This window comes from Mizuhopecten yessoensis, unplaced genomic scaffold, assembly GCF_002113885.1.
Source record: "Mizuhopecten yessoensis strain PY_sf001 unplaced genomic scaffold, ASM211388v2 scaffold8393, whole genome shotgun sequence".
NCBI classification, from domain to species: Eukaryota; Metazoa; Mollusca; class Bivalvia; order Pectinida; family Pectinidae; genus Mizuhopecten; species Mizuhopecten yessoensis.
In genome coordinates, this window is record NW_018407525.1 from 321,645 (window position 1) to 338,883 (window position 17,239).

Sequence of the window (17,239 nt, forward strand, 5' to 3'; positions counted from 1 at the left end):
GCAATGTAAAACATAAATAATGATAAAGCACAGACAATCAAACTACCTACGAAGGGAAACATTCGTGAATGTTTCATATAAAATTTAACAAACAAATGAGAGATGCGTTGCGCTGAGGCTATCTTTCTGCAAATATAACGCACATTTTTTACTCATACCTCATTGAAATCCTACTGACATCTAGCCCTTTGACATAATTTGGCACCAAAATTAAATCGTCAATAAACTATATTGTTTTTACCCCACATGACCTCCGTAAAAGTCGCCCATACACCTTTTATGGATCTCGTTTAGTGTCTCACACACAATGTGAAAATCGTCAAAGGATCATGTCGGACATTTCAGGTTATCTACAGATGTCGTGCAACCGTTAAATAGAATGCTGTTCATGTGGAAACAGTCAATTCCACTGAATCTAATGTTGAAACCAGTCAATTCCACAACAGCTCATGTTGAAACCAGTCAATTCCACTGAATCTCATGGGGACCAGTCAATTCAATCATAACTAATATCGAACCAGTACGTCCACAATATATTAAATTGAACACGTCATTGCATCCACATATAATAGCTAAATATTATTTTTACCTCACCTCACGTGCATGTGTTACCTTAAGATCACCAATACAAGTGGTTTGTTAGCCTATGTTTTGGTCCTTGCCTTTTATACAAATAATTTATCTATATCAAAGTTTTGCTTTATACACAATTAATTAAAAGTGTCGCACCGTTTCAAGACCAACTGGTTACTTTGTCAAGCTAGCATTAAGCTTGACAAAGGGACCAGTCGGTCTTGAAACGTTGCGACACGTTTAATACGTACATTTTTTGTGCATAAAGTAAAACATTGATATTTCATATTTCAAAACTGATGAATCGTATTGCTGAAGAAACATAATTTAGCCATATGATGACAAGATCGAAACAGTAAATCATTCATAAACCAAAGTATACAAAATATTTAAACATCAGCACAGGTCTCATATTTGTAACGATATTAAAACATACTGCATTGACCAGGATAGCACACGAGATTTGATTCTACTTAAACACACAAATACAACCTGGACTTAATATCCATTGCCGCTATGCACTGTAAGTTACTCTGTTAAATTATACATCTGAGAGGAAATAGTCATTTATCTGAGTTCTAATCTATGTATAAACATCATTAAATTGGATATTGAATTATTCTGATATACACTTACACAGATATATCATTCCCTCAATTGCTCATTGGAGCAATGCAAACGTATAGTGTACATTTTGTATCAACTTGTCTGTGACACCAAGACGTGAATCTGTCATATTGAACATCTTTTATTTATGGATAATGTACAAGAAATTCTTAGTATATTTACATACGAAAATGATGTACTCACCGTGGTCCCGGGATATCGCACTTACTATAAACAATCCATATATATGTTCGCTTAAAGAATGCAGCGTGTTATTTGCATAAAATCACATTAAAATTAGTAAAATCAAATCGTGATGTGCGTAACGCACTGTTATATATATTTCTGAATGACACATACACAATTATAGCGTATATTGGATAATTATCGAATATATGCAAATGATTATACAGCTGAAAATGTAATTAACATTTCTAAGTAATGAGGTAGAGAGAGACTCGGCTTTAAACGACTCTGTATGACTTGTGCACTGTGTATACATGTGTGACACTTAGCCAACGTACAATATAAACATGTTATTGCATTTGGTTTAACATGGTGGCGATGAAGACGGGAATTCTCCTGCTCACTTCGTCAGTACAAGGACGGTATTTAATAATTCCAAATCTGTTAGCCATTCTATTTCCGGATCGACACACCGAGTTGGGTGGAATTTAGACGCTGACATAAACATTAGTGGATCAACGACAAACCACGCGGAGGAATTAATAAACGCGATGGCAATCTCTAAAAGTTACATTCATGGGGGTGTAATATTAAAACTGGTAAATTAAAACATTACCACCGGGTCTGAAAAATAATCTCCTTGTCAAGGAAAGCTTAGAAGTGACACCTTATGTTCATACTACAGAACGTATGTGATCCTTTTCCTTGTCACATGTCTTTTTGTCATAAGTAAAAAATTAAAAGCGTGAGAATACTATAGAAATGTACCAGGAAACCACTGACTTATAAATAACGTAGAATGTCCCCACTGTGTAAGATCGTGTTTTCAATTAAAATTTAATTCAAGTGAACAAGATTTAAGTAATATACAGGATAATATATTTATACATTGTAACAAACTACAATTCTCTAAACATCGTTATTAAATTATGTAATTGGTTTACCTTTCATGTTGTAATAATTGATAACACTAAACCAAAGGAAACGTCGGGGTCAAACGTTAAACAAACACGTTATATGTCAATCTATGGAAATATAGGTTTAATAATCTCTTTTATGCGCTTCCCTTACTGTTTTAGGAGTATTTTAGACCAATTTGTCCCTGCCATCATCGATGAGTTCTGTAAGGACTGAACCGCTGTAAAGTGCCGTGGAGCTTATTTTGGCATACTGTATGTATTATAAAAATGTATATGTGTAATCACATGAACGTTCAAGGTGGCAAACATTGCCGGCGAATGTCTAAGTCCCTGCGGTTGGCCGTAGCCTTAAAGTATCTCTTATGAGTGGTGGCATGGTTATATAGTAATATGCACACTTTTAAAATTATCAATGAACAACTACACCTTTCGGACACTTGCAATTCATAGGTAATTTATTATCAACGTTATCTATTTAAAAAGCTTTTAGATGTATATGTGTATCTTACGTTAAGTTTCCAAGGTGTGTCGGGTTTAGGATAGAGATGTATGGCCTTTGAAGTTGTATTTGACAGCATTTCTGGAATCCTTCAGATTGATAACGTCACATGTAGTTATCTATAACAGATAGAGTTAATTAGCTATACGATTGCATATATATTTCATTTGATAATTCATAAACAGTATTTTGATACTCAATAGTAAACCGAAATCAATGGTAACTGATGCGCACCACTTGTATATTTCAAACACCAACGTAAACTAAACACTCGTCTATCACAGGTAGTGTAATACCTATATAACACGTCAACACTTCACCTTAAACGGTGTTTACTGACAATGTTAAATCCATAATTTCATTTAAAACAAAGCAAAGCACCCACAATAATAATAATGAAATAGTTGATGGTGCTAGCCTGGAGATAATGTCGTAAACAAGGAGAGCAAATCCAAACGTTCCACAGCAATGGTATGGATGATCGTCAAACTGAAGAGCAGAAAATCACATTTGCTTGGTCTGACAATGTGTCTTTGATGTTGCTTTCGGCGATCACGTGGGTGGTCAACAAAGTCCTCCTCTGACAGGCGAGGTTGACATTTGGGGTGCTTGCTAGTTACCCGCAGGTACCTACCCTCACTCACCCCGCGTTCATCAGTCATAATTGATCAACTAGGACGCTGATATTCCGCTTACCTGTCCTCATTTGGAAATAAACGTCGTACTGAAAGAATCACTCTGCAAAAATGAAAGAGAAATTTGCCTATAGCTGACAAAGGAACGTGTTAATAATAGAGCTGATTGTTGGCCCAAATCATTGCAAATAACAATTGATTGATTGAAATAGGAAATACATTTCTAAAATCTATGGTATATGGATATTTTATTCCATTATCTAATTATTTCAGACAAGAAAGTAAGCTGTTATTTTTACACATCATTATTGAGAAACTGCACAGTTTTTTTATACCGAAATCCGATAACACTACAAGTAAAACTTGATCAAATCAACCTGTTCCTTCTCTGTATTATCCACAGGCAGATCAATATAAAGTATGTTATTGAATGCACAAAATGAATATATGTATGCATTGTCCTCAAATAACATAATGAATTAATGCATAAAACAGCTGCAAGCGAATCTTATATGTTGTTAAATTGGCATTTAAGTTTAACTGTTTTGTGTTATGTGTATTATTGTAAAGGAGTCATGACCTAATTAGAAGACAGAATGTCATTGTTTTGAGCGAGGGCATCGCATGATTGGCAGTGATATAGACGTTAGTGGGCGGTGCCGATTGGAGCCAATTGTTGACAAGATATCCAGGTCCCTTTGTCTACACACACATGTATGGTCACGATGTGTGACTACCACTAAATTGAACATTTGTGACTGAGGAGTGGGAACGTCTCCACCTGGCTGACTGTTCTTTTTATCGTATTCTAACTAGGTACAATACCATCATGGAGTAAAATGTATTGCTACACTGAAAATTATATTGCAAGTATATGTGTGAACCATAAATATTAAGTTCCTACCTTAAGCTGTGTGTCAAAATATATCTATTTCTGTGTATGGTCTGTTAGCATGGTGTTGACTCCATATTTACTCCCTGTTCATTTCTATTGATATTTGTTATATGTTCGTTCATAAGCCCATATCTCTTAATAGCACGTAAAACACAAGCAAACCAAATCATAGAATATTATGGAAAGTATTGCTATAATAGCGAAGAATACACGTTCAAAAAAATATTTCTATTTATTTTTTGTTATTTCCCTTGAAATTGTTTTGAAGTTTCAATTTATCAAGAAACAATTTATGCTATGAACCCAGAGGTCAAAGAATACAATGTCAGCTTCATTCATAGATATATTACATTGTTGACTCATTGATCTACCCTTGATATCCATTGAAGCTTAGCGACATATTCACAATAGAAAACATTCCTATTATGTGTAGTCAGTTGCTTAATATAATTATACATACATATTTATATATTTATAGAATAACTCGTTAAGCATGTTATCGAATCCACATTCTGTCTGCATGATACTTAAAACATTACACAGAAAAAGAATTTGAAGAATCTATTCAAAAATAGGGTTAAATCATTCATCATGTATTTCCCTTCTTATCTATTGCCCTAAAGCTACACTTTCTTGCCAGAGAAGAATTCTATTTTATCATGCCGATACAACTCTATTTTTTTATGATAAAGCATAGAACGACCTGACTTAAAAGCTTATACAAACGTAACGATATATAGGCGTCCATGTATATTTCATCAGTTAGATTAGGCATCTATTGATTTATGACAAATATTTAAATTTTGATGAGAAACTAAACAAAAGTATCAATCATTACAATAAATAATACATTTAATTGTTTAAAACGTTAATGAATGTCATTTGTGCACAATTTGTAATAAAACGCTATTTGCTTTTAGGACAGATTGTTTTCAAGGACAGTCAACGGCGTCTATTTCAGTTTGGTCGGTCTGACTCATTCATATCTATGTTCTATCTGAAATTATTTTTATGCTGATTAAAATGCCCAATCCTATTTTGGATTCTCGCGAGTGCTCATAAAACGTATCTCGTAAAGTAAATGTTATAAATATGTAACTTACCGGTGCTTATCATTCTATTATATACTTTTATAGATAAACCAGTATTTCAATCATTGTGTAGGAGTAGTATTGAATATTTATGCATAACATGAGAAATGGTATTATTAATTTATATAAATGTCATATAAAAACTGTAATGTATTGAAATATAATTGATCTGTTTATATTTCTTCAAGAAACAAAACGATGGAATTTCCAACAGTGTGATGTCTAATAATTGCAGTTCTGTGAAATAACTTTATATACTGTTGATAGAAACGATCGGTGTATTCCATTGTATATTGAGTAACCGTGAATCAGAAATTAATAGTTTAATTAAAAATTGTTTGTATATTCTCTCGTTCGTGCAGTAATGCATTGTACTGATAATTATAACATTAAGATTATATGTTACAAAAACATGTTATATGTTTAATAGCGATTGTTCTTTCAACAAAATACAGTATCATTCTCTTAAGACAACGTCAAAATGTATTTGTATTTTCATTACAAACATGTGTTATTTTGTGAAAGGAAACATGTCCATATAAATTTGATATTAGAAACCGGTGAATATCATTTAGATGTTGATCGGTTTAAATAAGGAGACTGAAAAATATTTTTGACGATTAAAGAATATTGAGCCAGCTTGAATGGTATTTATGATTCATAAATCTTCCAATGTACAATAATAACAAAACATTCATTTTACAGATTTCTTTTTTTATAAAACAGGAAGGCTACATTAATGTAAGTTTAATGTTTATGTATACGTATATACATTATGTCAGTCTGATTAGGTACGACACTCCCAAAACCACACAGACATAACAGTTCCTAAACAGTCGTTGTGTTCAATTCAAATGGTATAATGTACCTACCTTGAAAGTAATTATGTGGTCTGCCTAATAGTGGCCACTGTACAATGTGTCTGTGCAAACCAACAACTACATTTCTGTCTTAAAATGATGCAATATCTTGGATTGGCATATATTATTGAAGAACCGTTAAGCGAACAAGACTCCACATCGGAGATAGTTGACTTGACGTCACTTCCAGGTCAGATTCTCACCTCTGATGTCATAAGTAGCATGTTCAATGAAGTGGCGAATGAGCCGAGTATATGTGATGTCTCTATGCATAGCTGAACAGGTAAACAAGCCACGAACACCTGTGTTCTGTGTAATTGTAATGTCTGAGTAAGCTACCAAGGGAGTCTTTGTTTATTTATAAATTATTCAGTAAAGTGACTTTTGTTTTATGTGCAAAATTAGTTTATGCTAACAGCTTACTTTACTGACTCGTCGCACTGGCTAAGTTGGGTGTTTTGAGCGGTAAAGAGTCAAGACACCGGTCATTTGACAACTCGAACAGACGTTTTCGAAAGCTCGGAAATAAGTTTCATTGTAAAATATATAAAATCTATTTTTAAAAAAATATATTGGATAGTACTTATATGGGCTTGCCTTTTGTCCAATCCATTTGTCATTGAACAGTACAATTTGTTGAAAAAAGGAAAATAATTCAATTGCTCTATTTGTTGAAAACAATTTTAGCATTTTTTATTTCATTTCAATAAATAATATTGTTCATAAAACAAATGGATTGGACAACAGACAAGCCTATATAAGTCCTCTCAAATAGGTGCCATTTATTATTCATTCCAAACTGGTGAATCTCAATACGAATAAGGACAATATGTGGATGTGTAAGTGTGCTTATTGCGCAAAATGTTCATTAGTTATTGAACTAAGAAAATTCAAGTTTCAAGACAGCATAGCTTTGTTGTAGACTATACAATTTTCAAAAATAGATAATACGGCATACACTAACCTACATGTTGAATTTACACATATTTTTATTCCATTTTCAAGCTTTTGATTTGATTTTAGCAAATGTTGTACCTCCATATCCAGTGCAAGTTTTATTTTTCTAGGTTTACACTCCCCATGAAGAATTTGTTCAATGAGAATGTCCGTATTGAGCCATTAGGAATTGTCTTGCATTTGAATGAAATTCTAGGGAATGATGCAATAATTATATCATCTCCGACATTTATATTTGCATTTCTAAATACTAAAAATGTTTCGTTTAATACTCACGGTTAAAATCCAAATTTGTCCTATTTCTTCCTACACAGTGAAAAATAAAGATAACTTGTATTTTCATTTACGTCGACTTATAATAATACACGCTTACAATTGACTGAAGCTAAATTTTCCTTCTTTTTATAATTTTTAATACGCTGAGGACATAGTTTCCTAACGGTGGTTGACTTTAGCTGTTTTATGACATGTGTCAAAATGAAATCGATTATAATACATATTAGTATTTTTGTCGATACTTATATGAAATTTCATTATTTCCTTCTCCGGTTTCGATTGATTACTTGATTTTGCCAATCAACAAATGTGTGAGCTAAATACACAATCGTCGTTTATTGTTAACCAATCAGTTTAAAACGTTGATCACATCAAAAGGGTAATCAAACTTGATTAAATATGGAGTTGTGATCATTGTGTGAAATAAATAGTTCGCTGTATTTTATAAGTATAAGTAAAAATAATACAACTAAATCTGACAATAATGATTTCATCAATTAAATCTCATCAGTCATGCTGTAGGCCGAAATTAATAAGTCTCAACAAAAAGTCTATAGCAAAACGACGTATCTGAACAGCTATACTAATCAAACAAAATTTGCAGCGTGCTTAATCTGGTAGTAAATATTATATTATTATTAAACGTAAAAATAATACAACAGTTACTGTATCTGTCATTAACGATGTGATTAATTAAATCTCATCAGTGATGCTGTAGGCTGAAATGATCCAGTCTAAAAGATCAATATAATAGCAAAAACACATATCGAATCAACCGGAAGAACAAGTCAAAAGTTGCAGCGTGCTGAATCAATAACAACACCATAATTCTCCTCAATCAACTTCGCAAATACCTTTCTCGAAATGTGCTGTCCTTATATACAACTTATTAAACACTGATGGTCTTAGATAATATAAAACCCCTTTGTCCTGAGATGCAGTTTTTGTTTTATTTCGTTGTCTTTCGATATAGCTAATAGAACTAAGCTGTCGTTATAAACAACTTACAACCCGTGTTTTCCCTTATAAATACACCTTACATATTGTGTTGTACTTATACACCACTTATAAACTGTGTTGTATTTATATGCTACTTATAAACTGTGTTGTACTTATATACCACTTATAAACTGTGTTGTACTTATATACCACTTCTAAAACTGTATTTCCTTTAGATTCAGCTTTTTAATATTTATAACAATAACTCATTGTATGTTTTTACCTTCGTAATATAACAGATAATGGCATAAAACCATCACTGTCAGTCTAATAACAAATTAATTTCAAATTTCAAAAATGTGATATGCTATAATGTTGTGAATTTAATTAGGAATGTTTGACAGGCATTTGGACAAGTTTCATTTTGTTCAGCTATCGCTAGAACAACATGTTCAATGCTATTTTGAAGCATTCAGATATACGGAGAATCGTTTGTATAACGATGCGATTAAAACAATGAACCTTATCCGATATGTTTTCTTCAGTATTCACTTTTGGATGTTCTGTCTTTTCATTGTGATTATAGTTATTATTCATGACATAGACTAAACAAGAAAGGATTTTTATGATAAACGTAATATTTCTATTTTTAAATATGACTTATGTTCAATGCTGTCGGAGTGGATATATAATGTTAAAAACACCACCATGTGTACTGAACTCTTAATTTTTACTGGAATTGGAGATATCAGTCTCACAGATTGCTTGATTGGTTATGAATGAATAACAAAGATTATGGACCCAATAATCGTTGTTTATTAAATTGATGAATGAACAAAATATCTTCATGTAACATATTAAACAATACGTCACATATTAGATAGGAATAACCAAAATGTAGCTCCTATGAAACGTCTTACATTTTTCATGACAAAAATGAAAATGCATTGCATATTGTTGCAAAATGTGGCGCATAGAAAAATACCACAAGGTTAAAATATTGTTCTGAAAAACTGAAAATGTCCCACGCATTAACAGTATGATTGTATGCAGCTTATAAGAAACAAGAGTCTTCATTTAACGTCGCATGTGTATTCACTAAGGCAGCTATTTCTAAGACAAACACGGGTATGATAACAAGTTAATGATTTAATTACAAGTTGATTCATCAGTCAGTGTGATAACATATAGGATATGATAAAAACAAAGAGACCCTGATAAGGTATGCATTTCATTCACGTTTTACTTGAGACAAGAGATTAAATACTTCATATAAGTAAAACACTGTGTCAATATGTATATAAAACGTAAGCTTGTTATGAATATTTGTCTGCTAATCTGTTCAGAAAAATAGAAGTATAACCCTGCACAGAATGCAGTTATAGTTTGATTAAATATTTACCAGAGTCAAAGCAAAAGGACAGAAAAGCACTTCAAATTAAAAATGAAAAAACAACAACAAACAAAACACATTGTGAATGCACACAACAATCACCGTCTCCAGGTGTTCAGGAAGGGTAAGCGGTTCCTATCACACATGTAGCCCTCTTCATTATGGATCACGTAATTCCAGGAAAGGATAAAACAGCAAACAATTGAAGACACTGTTAAAATTAAAGTCTTTTATAAAAGCGACACAGAAACATCAGTGTTAAAAATCAGATGAAGATGACTGCGGTATAAATTTTCATTGTAGATGTAAGTCTAGTACATAAGTAAATAGAAAGGTAATGTTTACCTTGAACATATCGTCTTCACAATTGTATGCTCTGCTCGATTGCAGCAGTATACCAATTACACTTAAGCGTTAACATCTGACATTATATAGGATAAGCTGACTTTGTCTGAGTCGTTGTAAAATCCAACAGGAAAAATATACTTGGTACATGTGTATCATTCAGTTGTATTCAAACTTCAAATTTCTTATATCAAACTGAAAATAGTGTGAATCAGAAATGCAACGCTTAAACAATCGTATGATCATTTTGGATTGCCGGTAAGGTCTGCTAAAGGAAAGGAACCAAGCACAGGAGTGTTCTCAGTTCAAAATATTGCTTCACAATTGCAAGGTTTTTGCTCAATATCTTTTTCCCTTAAACGATTGGCTATGAACCTTTTGTACATTAAAACCACAATAACCACTGACCTGAATGGTAACAGTATAGAAAACAAAAACTCGGATACAGATATAAATCATGAATAACTCACTGACCTGTATCGAGGCCTCCTCTCGTCGCTAATTTGGCGTACACTTACCTACAACATACAACAGACATTGGACACGTGATAACAAGTCTATATCATTGATTTATACACGCGGAATTTTATATTAAATCACTTGTTTTGCGGAGTCATCGTAATCTCTACGTAGCATGTATGACAGTGGGATGATGTCATGTTTCAATATGCTGGTTACAATGTATAGCATTGTTACAATATAGTACCTCAATTCTAGTCTAGTCAATTAAAATACTGTTCCTGCTCTTGTATTGCTCAATAGAATTTAAAGCGATATGCAGTATGTATTGAAAACATAACAATCAACAAAGTAGCTTTATAAATATAAATACGGCTTTGTTTACAAAATAAGGTGTAAAAGGGCTTGCTTAAGCTACAGGCATGTTTGTTAAAAACAAATAAAAAATATCGTGAATAAAATGTAAATAACGGTTAATGCAATGAATAAAAAAATTCAAATGTATTCAATAATGCATACGTTGATAATGACCAATCAGTGCTGACTGACTAGTTAAAAACGTGTTACCTTTAAACATTGCAAGTACCATACTTTGAAACTGTACCTGAATTATATGTGAATCATGCTATACTGTTCCTAACCTGATACGAGAAACACGCTATACTGTACCTAACTTGTTAGGAGAAACTCGCTATACTGTACCTAACTTGTTAGGAAAAACACGTTATACTGTACCTAACTTGTTAGGAGAAACAAACTATAATGTACCTAATCTGATATCAAAGACTCGCTATATTGTCTGATATGAGAAACACGCTATACTGTACCTATCCTGATATGAGAAACACGCTATACTGTACCTAACCTGATATGAGAAACACGCTATACTGTACCTAACCTGATATGAGAAACACGCTATACTGTACCTAACCTGATATGTGAAACACGCGTTACTGTACCTAGCCTTTTATGTCAAACTCACTATTCTTGACCTTACCTGATATGAAAGATTCTTTATTCGATGTTTAACAAGACATTTTATTGTTCACTCGAAATAATCTTCGACGGTATAACCACAATATACAGGCCGCTTACTCATAAGTGTGTGAATCCCGGATTGCAATCGGAAATTCCTGCAATAACCCAAATGACCCGGACACGTCATGAAGTTAATTATTAAAGATGTCACGAACAATATCTTGACCTCGAAAGGTCAATGTTCTGCCTCATTTTGAATATTCCAGGCGTCACTAATCCACGGCAGAGAGACACATGTTTTTAAGTAAACGCACAACACATCTTTAAATATTAGAATGTGGATGACCCGACTGTATTTTGAGATTTGCGTCAGTATATTGTTATTATACTGTCGCAAATATCCGTTTGACCGGTTACTCTTTACGTCGCCAGTAAAACTCAATTTGCGACACTATAATCACGCTATACCGCCGCAAATCTCAAAAACAGAAGGTTGTCCCCAAAGTACCTGATATAAGAGCCCTATTATTTTGTACTTGTACTGACCTAAGATCCTTGTTTTACTGTACCGAAACTGATACATGTATGAGAGTCGTACTTTACTGTTCTGAAACTGATACATGTATGAGAGCCTTACTTTACTGTACTGAAACTGATACATGTATGAGAGCCGTACTTTACTGTACTGAAAATGATACATGTATGAGAGACGTACTTTACTGAACTGAAACTGATACATGTATGAGAGCCTTACTTTACTGTACAGAAACTGATACATGTATGAGAGCCGTACTTTACTGGCCTGAAACTGATACATGCATGAGAGTCGTACTTTACTGTACAGAAACTGATACATGTATGAGAGCCATACTTTACTTGACTGAAACTGATACATGTATGAGAGTCGTACTTTACTGTACTGAAACTGATACATGTATGAGAGCCGTACTTTACTGCACAGAAACTGATACATGTATGAGAGCCGTACTTTACTGCACAGAAACTGATACATGTATGAGAGCCGTACTTTACTGGACTGAAACTGATACATGCATGAGAGTCGTACTTTACTGTACTGAAACTGATACATGTATGAGAGTCGCACTTTACTGCACAGAAACTGATACATGTATGAGAGCCGTACTTTACTGCACAGAAACTGATACATGTATGAGAGCCGTACTTTACTGTACAGAAACTGATACATGTATGAGGGTCTTACTTTACTGTACAGAAACTGATACATGTATGAGGGTCGTACTTTTCTGTACAGAATCTGATATATATATGAGAGTCGTACTTTACTGTACAGAAACTGATACATATATGAGAGTCGTACTTTATTGTACAGAATTTTATACATATATGAGAACCGTACGTTATTGGACTGAAACTGATACATATATGAGAGTCGTACTTTACTGTACAGAAACTGATATATATATGAGAGCCGTACTTTACTGTACAGAAACTGATATATATATGAGAGTCTTACTTTACTATACAGAAACCGATATATATATGAGAGTCGTACTTTACTGTACAGAAACTGATATATATATGAGAGTCGTACTTTACTGTACAGAAACTTATATATATATGAGAGTCGTACTTTACTGGACTAAAACTGATACATGTATGAGAGCCATACTTTACTGTACAGAAACTGATACATATATGAGAGCCGTACTTTACTGAACAGAAACTAATACAAGTATGAGAACCGTACTTTACTATACTGAACCTGATACATATATGAGAGTCGTACTTTACTGTACAGAAACTGATACATGTATGAGAGTCGTACTTTACTGTACAGAAACTAATACATGTATGAGAGTCGTACTTTCCTGTACAGAAACTGATACATATATGAGAGTCGTTCTTTACTGTGTATGAATATGAACTATCGTCACGCTACACTAACATTCACACATGTCATATTATGTTAATGCTAAACAGTAATAAATCACAAGAAAGTACTTTATTATTCTACCAAGGTAAGACGGGAATAATTTCTATTTTTGTGTCATCAATAGCTCATTGTTCCTCATTACGAATACAGTACGTGGAAGCTACATGTGTGTAGGAGAAATGTTGGGGTGACCATATATTATTACACCGACACAACGCAACGTTAAGTTGTATTAATTGTTTTTATTTTAATCTATGGTTCTTGTAATATACATTTATTGATATTGTTATGTATGGTTTGTATTAAATTATAATCTATTGATATTATTTTCTATGGTTAGTGTGACTTACGTTTCTATTCCTATTGTCAAACATTTATATTGCTATTGTCATATTTGGTTCGTGTGACATATATTTCTATTGTTATTTTGTTTATGGTTAATGTGACATATGTTTCAATTGCCATTGTCAAGTATGGTTCGTGAGACATACAATTTCCATTGTCAGGTATGGTTCGTGAGACATACAATTGCCATTGTCAGGTATGGTTTGTGAGACATAAAATTTCCATTGTCAAGTATGGTTCGTGAGACATACAATTTCCATTGTCAGGGATGGTTCGTGAGACATACAATTTCCAGTGTCAGGTATGGTTCATGAGACATACAATTGCCATTGCTTTGGTATGAACTGTTCTTGTGATATACGTTTCTATTGTTATTATTTTGAATGATAAATTAGAAAAATATTTCTATTGTTATTGTTTTATATGGTTCTTGTGTCATACATTTCTATTGTTATTGCTCTGTATGGTGGGTGTGATATACATTCCTATTGTTATTGTTATGCATGGTTCGTGTGACATACGTTTCTATTGTAATCGTTTTGTATGGGAAGTATGACGCACATTTCTATTGTTATCGCTCTGTATGGTGGGTGTGATATACATTCCTATTGTTATTGTTATGTATGGTTCGTGTGACATACGTTTCTATTGTAATCGTTTTGTATGGTAAGTATGACGCACATTTCTATTGTTATCGCTCTGTATGGTGGGTGTGATATACATTCCTATTGTTATTGTTATGTATGGTTCATGTGACATACGTTTCTATTGTAATCGTTTTGTATGGTAAGTATGACGCACATTTCTATTGATATTGTTATGCGTAGTTCGTGTGACATTCGTAACTCTTCCGACAAATCATGAATAAACAGTCCTGTAAAATCTGCCATTTAGACCAACTCTCTACAAAGACCACCTTTCTTTGCATACAATTTGAAGAATATTTAAAATAGTATGTCCCACTCTGTCGATTAAGACCAGTTAAGCTTTCTCCTTTTGATGTTCTTTAAATACAGATTGTAGTATAAACCTTCTTCTTCTGTTTTTGATTTTAACAACACACTATGATAATTTATTGTATAATACCACCTGATAAATATGAAGTGATAACGGAAAAAACATGACAGGCTTTGAAGTCGGGCGTCGCTCCTTTGTAATCTTCAAAGGACAAGTATCAGCCAAATGATTGGTCAGGGTTTTTTTCCTGACACCAATCAAATAGCTAGCAGTTTGCCTTCAATTTTTGTAACATATTCCATGGGTGTTGAGAGCGAAAGTGAGCCTAACCCCTGGATATCTAGAATGCACTATTATGTGAGCAATGGAACATCAACGAGATATCACTATTATGTGAGCAATGGAACATTAACGAGATATCACTATCATGTGAGCAATGGAACATTAACGATATATCACTATTATGTGAGCAATGAACATTAACGAGATGTCACTATTATGTGAGCAATGGAACATTAACGAGATATCACTATTATGGGAGCAATGGAACATTAACGATAAATCACTATTATGTGAGCAATGGAACATTAGCGAGATATCACTATCATGTGAGCAATGGAACATTAACGAGATATCACTAATATGTGAGCAATGGAACATTAACGAGATATCACTATCATGTGAGCAATGGAACCTTAACGAATGGGAGCAATGGAACATTAACGAGATGTCACTATCATGTGAGCAATGTTATATTAACGAGATATCAATGCCATGTGAGCAATGGAACATTAACGAGATGTCACTATCATGTTAATAATGGAACATTAACGAGATATCACTACCATGTGACTAATGGAACATTAACGAGATATCGCTATTATGTGAGCAACGGAACATTAGAAAGATATCACTATTAGGTGACCAATTGAACATAAACGAGATGTCACTTTATGTGAGCAATGGAACATTAACATGATATCACTTTTATGTAGCAATGAACATTAACGAGATGTCACTATTATGTGAGCAATGAACATTAACATGATATCACTTTATGTGAGCAATGGAACATTAACGAGATGTCACTATTATGTGAGCAATGAACATTGACATGATATCACTTTATGTGAGCAATGGAACATTAACGAGATGTCACTATCATGTGAGGAATGGAACATTACCGATATATCACTAGTATGTGCGCAATGGAACATTAACGAGATATCACGATCATGTGAGCAATGGAACATTAACGAGATGTCACTATTATGTGAGCAATGCACATTAACATGATATCACTTTATGTGAGCAATGGAACATTAACGAGATGTCACTATCATGTGAGGAATGGAACATTACCGATATATCACTAGTATGTGCGCAATGGAACATTAACGAGATATCACTATCATGTGAGCAATGGAACATTAACGATATATCACTATTATGTGGGCAATGAACATTAACGAGATGTCACTAGTATGTGCTCAATGGAACATTAACGAGATGTCACTATCATGTGAGCAATGGAACATTATCGAGATGTCACTAGTATGTGAGCAATGGAACATTAACGAGATGTCACTATTATGTGAGCAAGGGAACATTAACGAGATATCACTATCATGTGAGCAATGGAACATTAAAGAGATGTCACTATTATGTGAGCAATGGAACATTAACGATATATCACTATTATGTGGGCAATGAACATTAACGAGATGTCACTAGTATGTGCTCAATGGAACATTAACGAGATGTCACTATCATGTGAGCAATGGAACATTATCGAGATGTCACTAGTATGTGAGCAATGGAACATTAACGAGATGTCACTATCATGTGAGCAATGGAACATTATCGAGATGTCACTAGTATGTGATCAATGGAACATTAACGAGATGTCACTATCATGTGAGGAATGGAACATTACCGATATATCACTAGTATGTGCGCAATGGAACAATAACGAGATATCACTATCATGTGAGCAATGGAACATTAACGATATATCACTATTATGTGAGCAATGAACATTAACGATATATCACTATCATGTGAGCAATGGAACATTAACGAGATATCACTATTATGGGAGCAGTGGAACATTAACGAGATGTCACAATTATGTGAGCAATGGAACATTAACGAGATGTCACTATCATGTGAGCAATGGAACATTACCGATATATCACTAGTCTGTGCGCAATGGAACATTAACGAGATATCACTATCATGTGAGCAATGGAACATTAACGAGATGTCACTATCATGTGAGCAATGGAACATTATCGAGATGTCACTAGTATGTGAGCAATGGAACATTAACGAGATGTCACTATCATGTGAGCAATGGAACATTACCGATATATCACTAGTATGTGCGCAATGGAACATTAACGAGATA

The 17,239-nt window shown here is 33.5% G+C and overlaps 1 long non-coding RNA gene across 1 annotated transcript in view; it reads right to left on the reverse strand.

Annotated features, from left to right (window-relative positions):
* Positions 1-6,424, reverse strand: part of LOC110455894 — a 29,803-nt gene extending 23,379 nt beyond the window's left edge. The window contains exons 1-3 of the long non-coding RNA XR_002463517.1: positions 6,278-6,424; positions 3,481-3,522; positions 2,795-2,903 (exon numbers count right to left, since the gene is read on the reverse strand). This is a non-coding gene — a long non-coding RNA (uncharacterized LOC110455894). The remainder of the gene's footprint in view (positions 1-2,794; positions 2,904-3,480; positions 3,523-6,277) is intronic.
* Between the last annotated feature and the right edge of the window lie 10,815 nt (positions 6,425-17,239).